The 9,433-nt window shown below is 43.6% G+C and overlaps 1 long non-coding RNA gene across 2 annotated transcripts; it reads right to left on the reverse strand.

The window, feature by feature from the left end:
- Positions 1-147: 147 nt before the first annotated feature.
- LOC121023493 (uncharacterized) lies at positions 148-9,387 on the reverse strand. 2 transcript variants are annotated; one of them, XR_005787427.1, is made up of 3 exons: positions 9,081-9,387; positions 1,995-2,181; positions 148-492 (listed from the first exon to the last, which is right to left on the reverse strand). It is a non-coding gene; the product is annotated as an uncharacterized LOC121023493 (long non-coding RNA). The 2 variants fall into 2 exon arrangements; XR_005787426.1 differs by lacking the exon at positions 9,081-9,387 and having other exon boundaries at positions 1,995-2,291.
- Between the last annotated feature and the right edge of the window lie 46 nt (positions 9,388-9,433).

Raw genomic sequence — 9,433 nt, forward strand, 5'->3', positions numbered from 1 at the left:
AGTGTAATTGCGCTACACCTGCCATTGCATTCTAAACAAGAAGCTAGATAATGTGTAGGAAACAAGTCTTTTCAGATGTTGGACAGCAAGTAGTACAAGACTTTGAACCCTGAGAGAAGGGAAATAAGCGAGATTCTATCATCGCAGTGGCTTTCCCTTGGAAGACACACTACACACCGCAGAGCAGAGAGGAGGAACCAAGGCAGAGCACCGATTTGCTAAGTTGACACAAACAACAGTTTTGGGGAAATGAAGTGACTGGAATTCGTGGGGGCAAAGTGTGGAAGAGGAGTGGAGTTGGTATTTCCACCAAACAAGACCTACGTACCTGTGGGCGAGGCCATGCTACCTCCGCCCTCTGAATTGCGGATGAGCCAATACGGTGAAACCTTGGAGAATGCATAGTCGGAGACAGACATTTGCTTCATGATACCGCAGAGGTCACAATCCCTCACGGAAACAGAAGCAAACACAGAGAGTCTGGGCTGGGATCTGGAAGAGATAGGGTGTGAGGGTTTGCAGAGAAGAAGGTCACTGGGCCATTCCAGACATACCCAAGAAATGACCACAGAGAATAGAATTAACATCAGGACCTTTGGACAGGCCTGTAGAGTGGGTGGGTTGGCTGGACCTCCTGTGGCTGTGAGCATTAGGCAGAGACATGACCTGCCTGGGAACACATTTGAGCTGGGCCACAAAGCCCTAACGTGCTGAAGGCAAGGAGTCCCGGGTCCCCAAGTACGGGCGGGTAGAATGGCCAGCTAGTGCGGGCTGACTGGACTTAGATCTCAGGCAGACAAAGGGGTCCACCTTCTCTACTTGTCCCGACTTGTAGGATCAGGACTACATTTCCTATAAGTGACTGTGGCTCCAGGCCCACCATCTACCTCTCCCACTGGATGTGCACGTCAGGACTGATCTAGGAATAGAATGATACCAGAGGGGCATGGGAGAAGGGATTGGATTCTGTATATATGTTAAAGGTGGAGCTAGCGGGATTCACAGATTTACTGGGTGGAGTAGCAAGAGACTGGGAGTAGTGAAGGATAACTCCAGGGAATCCTGAGACAAGTAACTGGAAGAACAAACATCACCAACCGAGAGAGGAAAACACGCACAGAGAGGAGCAGCACATCTTTGGGGGTGATGTGCTTGGGTGTTTGGTTTCGAATGCGATAGTTTGACGTGTTTGTTAGACATACAAGTGGTAACGTGGAGGATCATTTTAGGGGCAGAGTCTGGGCTAGAATCTTAAGTTAGGAAATATTTTTATCGTGTAGCTAATTTATATTGTGATGTACTGAGGCAAATCAATGTTTTTCATTGATCCTCTCTACCTTTTTTTTTTTTGCTCAAAAATTGTTTTCCTACCCTAAATTATGAATGTTCATCTTTATTTTTCCGTAGAACTCTATGAGGATATTAAAAAATATCCTGTAATTTGTTATACCATAGAGTGTGATGAATCAATGCTATCTGTAATACTTGTACTTTGAAGATTTATTAAAGTTTCCCTCATCTATAAATGATTGATTGTAAATATTACACGGTTATTTTAAAAGAATGACTGGGGCGCCTGGGTGGTTCAGTTGGTTAAGCGTCCGACTTTGGCTCAGGTCATGATCTCACTGTTCGTGGGTTCAAGCCCCACATCCAGCTCTGTGCTGACAGCTCGGAGCCTGGAGCCTGCTTCAGATTCTGTGTCTTACTCTCTTTCTCTGCCCTACCCACCCCCCCATCTCAAAAATAAACATTTACAAAAAATTTTTTAAAATAAAAGAATGACTATTTTTTTTCCCTATACATAGTAGTTCTCTTTCATATCTCTTTGTTTAATTTTAATAGTACTCTGATGTGTTGGGTCATTTGGATCTATTTTTTATTCTTTGATGTGGTCTCATAATTTTAATTTCTTTGATGTTTGCATTAGATACCTACTGCTGCGTAACATATTACCTTAGAACTTAATGGCTTAAACAATAGTCAGCACTTACCATCTCTCACAGTGTCTGTGAGTCAGGGTTTCAGGAGCAGTTTAGCTGCGTGTAAGCAAGATGTCATTTGAAGGCTTAAATGGGGCCAGAATCTCTGCTTCCAGGTGCTCCATTCACATGGCTGGCGAATTGGCGCTGGCTTTTGACAATAGGCCCCGTTCCATTCCATGTAGGCCTCTCCATATGGCTGATTGTTTGCTATTTAGTTTGTTTGTTTGAGAGAGAGAAAGAGAGAGAGAGCCCAAGCAGGGGAGGGGGCAGAGGGAGAGAGAGAGAGTGTGTCTTAAGCAAGCTGTATACTCAACATGGAGCCTGACGCAGGGCTCGATCTCATGACCCTGGGATCATGTCCTGAGCCAAAACCAAGAGTCAGACACTCAAGCAACTGAGCCACCCAGGTGCCCCTGGCTGATTGTCTTTGTGACATGGTGGCTGGTTTCCCCTAGAATAAGTGATCCAGAAGCTACAATGTCTTTTATGGCCAAGCCTCTTACAGGCTGTCACAGAAGTCACATGCCGCCATACTCTGTTGGTCGCATAGACCAGACTGAGTCAGTGTGGATGGAGACTACACACTGGCGTGAATTCTAGGAGGCAAGGATCTTTGAGGACCATCTTGGAGGTTTGATACCACAATTTTTTCATCTTAAGAGCACATGAATGTCTGTCTGTCTGTCTCTCTACATATATATATATATATATATATATATATATATATATATATATATATATATATATATAATTTTTTTTCAGAGAGAGCTGGGAAGAGGGGGAGAGAGAGAGAGAGAGAGAGAGATAATCTCAAGCAGGCTCCACACCCAGCATGGAGCCCAATGTAGCGCTCAATCCCACAACCCTGGGATCATGACCTGAGTTGAAATCAAGAGTCAGATGTTCAATTGACTGAGCCACACAGGTGCCCCTACATGAACGTCTTGATGCCTCCCCATTCTATCAAATCCACAGATGCCATGCCAACCACTTCCCGAGAGATTGTCACTCTCCCTGTAAAGTCTCTTGAACCAAAGCACATGCTGAAAAACTCCAGCTCCCCTCTCCTCTAAACCCAGGTAGATTGATGCCTTTGCCACATTCCTTCTCTTCACAAAGGGACCACCAGTTATCACATGAATGGGATCAACTATGAGGAGGCCCTGTCCCATATGGCCAAGCCTCTTGTAGGCAAAGAACAACAATGTGGATTCTAACCCTATCTTAGCTTCTTACTCCTTGCATGACCATGACTTTAGGCACCACCTGTAACTCTGACATACAAACTATATAATGAAGGAAACAAAACTGTGAGTGTGTTTGTTGTTTTTATTTTTCATTAATGGCAATTGTCCAGGATTAACCCTGTGTTCTGCTGTTACTACTGACATTTCTCTATACTGTTTTTCTGGTTTTAAGATTGCCTACTAACCAGAAGAAAACTCAAATATATTTTCAGTACTTTGGTATTTTAATATTTCAAATACATATTTGTAAAGAAAGTTTTATAGATAATATATACTTGAACCCTCTAATTATTTAGATTCTATTTTAGTTTTAGTTTTTTTCAAATTTTCAATTATTTTACCTAGATCTCTATTCATCTTTGGCTACTGTCTTCATAGGTTTTGTTGTTATCTTTGTGTCTAAGTCTATTCACTCTAGGATTGTGTGACCTTATTTCAGAGAACTGTGTATTTTTTTTAATCTTTATTTATTTTGAGAGGGGAGGGGCAGAGAGAGGAAAGAGAGAATCTCAAGAAGGCTCCACACTGTCAGCTCAAGCCCAACTTGGAGCTTGATCTCATGAACCATGAGATCATGACCTGAGCCAAAACCAAGAGTCAGATGTTTAACCGACTGAGCCACCCAGGTGCCCTGAACTGTGTGTATTTTTAACCAGACTTATGATGAAGTTGTGCAGCTAAACCACCTGGAAGCACGACTTTTTCATACTAGAAATGTAAGTGTTATCCTTGACTTCTCCCCACCTAATCAGATACCAAAGCCCACTGAGTCTATTTTCCATATAGTTTTTCTCTCCTGGTGAACAGAATTTATTTGCTCAGTAGTATAGATTGAATGTTTATGTCCCTTAAAATTCATGTGTTAAAAGATAATCCCCAGTGTGATTGTATTAGGAGGGACCTTTGGGAGATGATAAAGTCATGAAGGTGGAGCCCTCATGAGTGGGATTAGTGCCCTTATAACAGAGGCCCCAGAAAGTTTCCTTGTCTCTTCTACCATGTGAGGGCACAGTGAGATGTCTGTCTATGAACCAGTAAGAGGGCCTTTTCTGTATACTGTGCCCTTAGCATCCCTTCATCTGGACGTTTATCTGTATCCTTCGTCGTATCTTTTTATAATAAAAGGGAGTGGGAAGTAAACTTCTCCTGACTTTTGTCAGCCGTTCTAGCAGATTAAGCAGATTTGCAGAGGGGGTCATGGGAACCTCTAATTTATAGCTCATTGGTCAGAAGCAGGAGTAACAACCGGGGCTTGTGATTGGCATGGCGGGGGAGGGGTAGTCTTAGGGGACTGAGCCTTGAATCTGGGATCTGATACTATCTTTAGGTAGATGGTGTCAGAATGGAGTTAAATTGTAAGACACCCATCTGGTGTTGCAGAATTGCTTGATGTGGGGGAAGAAAGGTCCCTCACATAATCTGCTGTCAGAAGCATACTGAGATGTTCTGTTTGAGCAGTAAAGGAGAAACACAGGAGGAAGAATATAAGTTGTCTTTACAATAACCTAACAAAATATGTTTGGTGCAGTCAAGGCAGTATCAAGAGGGAACTTTATAGCACTAAATGCTTACATTAGAAATAAGAAAAGGTTGGGGCGCCTGGGTGGCTCAGTCGGTTAAGCGTCCGACTTCGGCTCAGGTCATGATCTCACGGTTTGTGAGTTCGAGCCCCGCGTCGGGCTCTGTGCTGACAGCTCGGAGCCTGGAGCCTGCTTCTGTTCTGTGTCTCCTTCTCTCTCTGTCCCTGCCCAACTTGTGCTCTCTCTCTGTCTCTCAAAAAATAAATAAATGTAAAAAATTAAAAAAAAAAATAAGAAAAGGTCTTGGGCACCAGGGTGGCTTAGTCATTAAGCATCTGACTCCAGCTTAGGTCATGATCTCATGGTTGGTAAGTCTGAGTCCCACATCAGGTGAGCTTGAACCCTGCTTCGGGTGAGCTCAGGTCCCGCTTAGGATAAAACACAAACCCAGGTGAGCCCTGCCTCTCTCTCTCTCTCTCTCTCTCTCTCTCTCTCTCTCTCTCTCTGCCCCTCATGGGATTCTCTCTCTCTCTCTCTCTCTCTCTGTCTCTCTGACCCCTCACTCGTGCATTCTCTCTCTCAAAACAAACAAACAAATAAATAAAAGGTCTCAAGTCACTATTCTGAGTTCCTACATCAAGAAACTAGAAGAGTAAAAATAAACCCAAGCCAAGTAGAAGGAAATAAAAGTGAGGTCTTTTGTAGACATAGATAAGCTCTTTCTAAAATTTACATGGAAAAGCATAGGCTCTAAAATAGCTGAAATAATTTTGACAAAGAATAAAATGGGAGAAACTCCCCAATATCAATGCTTACTCTATTGGTACAAGACAGTGTAAAAATGGACATGTAATCAAGATCATCTAGCATAGACAAAGGGATATACACACAGGTCAGTGGAACGAAAGAGAATCCAGAAATAAACTCACATAAATATGCGGAACTAATTTTTAACAGTTGTATTGAGATATAATTCACACACCATGCATTCACCTATTCAAAATGTACAATTTAATGTCTTTTAGTATATTCACGGATTGTATAACTCACCACAATCTAACTTGAAAGTATTTTTGTTGCCACAAAGAGAAAATTAGTGTTCATTCTTTATCCCCTCCCATCAGCCCTAAGCAACATTAATATGCTTCCTATCTCTACAAATTTGCTTATTACGGCTATTTCACAGAAACAGTCACATACAATATGTGCCCCTTTGTTACTGGCTTCTTTAACATAGTATGATGTTTTCAAGGTTCATCCACGTAGCATATGTTGGCACTTCATTACTTTTATCACTTTTTATGACTGAATAATATGGGCACTTGGGTTGTTTCCACTCTTTGGCTACTATGAATAATGTTGCTATGAACATTTGTGTACTAACTTTGCACATATATTTTCATTTTTCTTAGGTATATACCTAGGACTGCAATTTCTGGGATCATATGGTAACTCTGTGTTTAACTATTTGAGGAATTTCTAGAATGTTTTCCAAAGCAGCTGCATCATTGTAAACTCCCACCAGCAATGTATGAGGGATAAATTTCTCCACTTCCTTGCCAACACTTGTTATCTTTGATTTTAGCCATCCTAGTGGGTGTGAAGTGGTATACCACTGTGGTTTTGAATTGCATTTCCCCAAGGACTACGAATGTTGAGTGCCTTTTCATGTGTTTATGCAGCATTTGTATATCTTCTTTGGAGAAATGTCTATCCAAATCCTTTGTCCATTTTTATTTATGTATTATTTTGAGAGACAGTGTACATACATAGGGGAGGGGCAGAGACAGAGAGAGAATCCCAAGCAGGCTCTGCACTGTCAGCATGGAGGCTGATGCGGGGCTTGAAGTCATGAACCGTGAGACAATGACATGAGCCGAAATCCAGAGTGGGTCGCATGACTGAGTCATCCAGGCGCCCCTTTTGTCCATTTTTGTATTTGTATTCGTGTTAATCAGTTGTAAGTGTTCTTTATATATTCTGGATACAAGTCCCTGTCAGATATCTGAACTGATTTTTGACATAGGTACAAAAGCAATTTAATGGAGGAATAGCCTTTTCAACAAAATAGTGCAGGCCATTAGACAGTCATGACCAAAAAAGAAAAAGAAAAAAAAAAAAAAAGAGGGAGAATTTTGACCTCATATTAAAAAAAAAAAAATTAAATAGCCTTAAATTTGCTCCAAAACTAAGCCCTAAAACAATAAATGTATTGCATCTTCATTGTGACAATTGAAGGCAAAATAAATGAGTCCTCTGTCTCTGAGGAATATATACTTTATTTCTACTTCTCAAGATTATGTAATTAGATTATTACATTAAACTTAGTTGCTGGGCAGACATCTATTTGCTGATTACTTATTCGAAATTGATAACTGTATTTATTATGCAAATGAACATAAATTTGATTCATTTAGTGACTACTGCCAAGCTTTTGTAGAGGGTTCTGCCAACAGAAGCAGCTTAGGAAATAATGGCTGAAACAAAAAATGTTACCACAAAATTTCAGGCTATGAATACCTAATCTCTTTATATATTTGTGAAATGTGGGAAAGGCTGTAAAAACCTGGAAGTTAATTGATGTGTCTTAACTTACCAGAGGTTTGTCTATATGGTCTGCAAAAGCAAAGGAGAAGATAAACACAAAAACAACTACAATTTTTGTGGATTGTGTTCCTTTTACTTTTTAAACAGGAACAGTTTTCCAGTATTGACGCCTTGGTGCAATTGTAACAGCTTAGTTCCTCCTCAAAAAAAAAAAAAAACAAAAAAAAAAAAACAAACCAAAAGTACTTTCACGTATTGCTTCACCATCACACAATTTTTATTAAGTTGTAGTTTTCAAAACGATAGATGTACCATTATTGAATCATACTTCTACACGTAGCCATATTGTTTACATTCAACATTTTATTACTATAAGCGATTCAATTAATATCTTTGGGAATTTGCATTTAAAAAACTTCCGGGGCGCCTGGGTGGCTCGTCGGTTAAGCGTCCGACTTCGGCTCAGGTCACGATCTCGGTCCGTGCGTTCGAGCCCCGCGTGGGGCTCTGTGCTGACAGCTCAGAGCCTGGAGCCTGTTTCGGATTCTGTGTCTCCCTCTCTCTCTGACCCTCCCCCGTTCATGCTCTGTCTCTGTCTCAAAAATAAATAAACATTTAAAAAAATTAAAAAAAAAAAAAAAGCTTCCTCAGTAGAAAACTTCCCAGCTCATATGCTTTTTGTCATCGGTGACTTTGGTGAGAGAGTTGCATGGAAGCGCTGGAGGCCTAATTTCGGAAGGGTTGAGACTCGAATAGGAGTTAATGAAATACATTCAAAGACATAGGCTGAAGTATAGGAATAAGTGGGTAGATAGAACTGAATGATCTATAAACTTTTTTTCTTTTCTTTTTTAAAAGTTTATTTATTTTTTAAGTAATCTCTACAGCGAAGGAGGGGCTTGAACTCACCACCCCAAGATCAAAAGCCACATGCTCTTCTGACTGAGCCAGCCAGGCGCCCCAAACTGCTGTTTCTCTTTATAAGAAAACTGTCACTTCCCAGTATATTAAAACAATTAAAAAAAAATTTTTTTTTCAACGTTTATTTATTTTTGGGACAGAGAGAGACAGAGCACGAACGGGGGAGGGGCAGAGAGAAAGGGAGGCACAGAATCGGAAACAGGCTCCAGGCTCTGAGCCATCAGCCCAGAGCCTGACCCGGGGCTCGAACTCACAGACCGCGAGATCGTGACCTGGCTGAAGTCGGACGCTTAACCGACTGCGCCACCCAGGCGCCCCTAAAACAAATTTTTTTTAATGTTTACTTATTTTAGAGACAGACAGAGCACAAGTGAGGGAGGGGCAGAGAGAGCCCGAGACAGAATTTGAAGCAGGCTGCAGGCTCTGAGCTGTCAGCACAGAGCCAGACGCGGGGCGCCAAAGTCGGACACCCAACCGACTGAGCCACCCAGGCGCCCCAGTGTGTGTGTGTGTGGGTGTGGTTGGTTTGCGTGTGTGTGTGTGTGTGTGTGTGTGTGTGTGTGTGTGTGTGTGTATTTAGTGAGTTTCTCCCGTATTAGAAGGTCAGCCACGTGAGGGTGGGGATTCTCTTGCGCGGGTTCAGGTGTGTCCCCAGCGCCTGCAACACTGCCGGGCACACAGGGGACGCTCAATAAGAGCCCAATGAGACGAGGAGGAGAGAGAAGACATAAAAGGAACGGAAGTAAGGACACCCGGCACCCGGGCTCCGACCCACCCGCCCGGACCTGCTGACCTCTCCCCAGCGCTCCGGCCCGCACACCCAGTCAACCAGCTCCGCTTCCGTCCCGCGAACCGCTCACCTTGCAAGCCCAACCAGGGAATCGGGCCCGCGGGCCCGTGCACTGCGCGTGCGCACCTCAACCCCGCCCGGCTTGGGCCCCTACGGGGACCGAGGACGGTGCGCCTGCGCACTCGGAGCCGGCGCGTCCAGGCCGGGGCGGGACTCGGTCCGCCAGACCGGGCTGGGCGGGTCCTGGCTCTGGGTCGGAAAGCCCGGAGTTTCGGGAGAGGGGCGCAGACGCCCAGGGGCGGGAGCAGGAGCCATCTGCCAGCCGTCCCAGGATGCCCAGCGCCGCGCGCGGCCTGGACTCCATTTCCCGGCGGCCCCCACGGCGGGCCCCGCTGCCCGCCCGCGCGCCGCGGCCCCTTTGTG

Source organism: Herpailurus yagouaroundi, unplaced genomic scaffold (genome assembly GCF_014898765.1).
Source record: "Herpailurus yagouaroundi ecotype Mexico unplaced genomic scaffold, PumYag 557, whole genome shotgun sequence".
Lineage (NCBI taxonomy): Eukaryota > Metazoa > Chordata > Mammalia > Carnivora > Felidae > Herpailurus > Herpailurus yagouaroundi.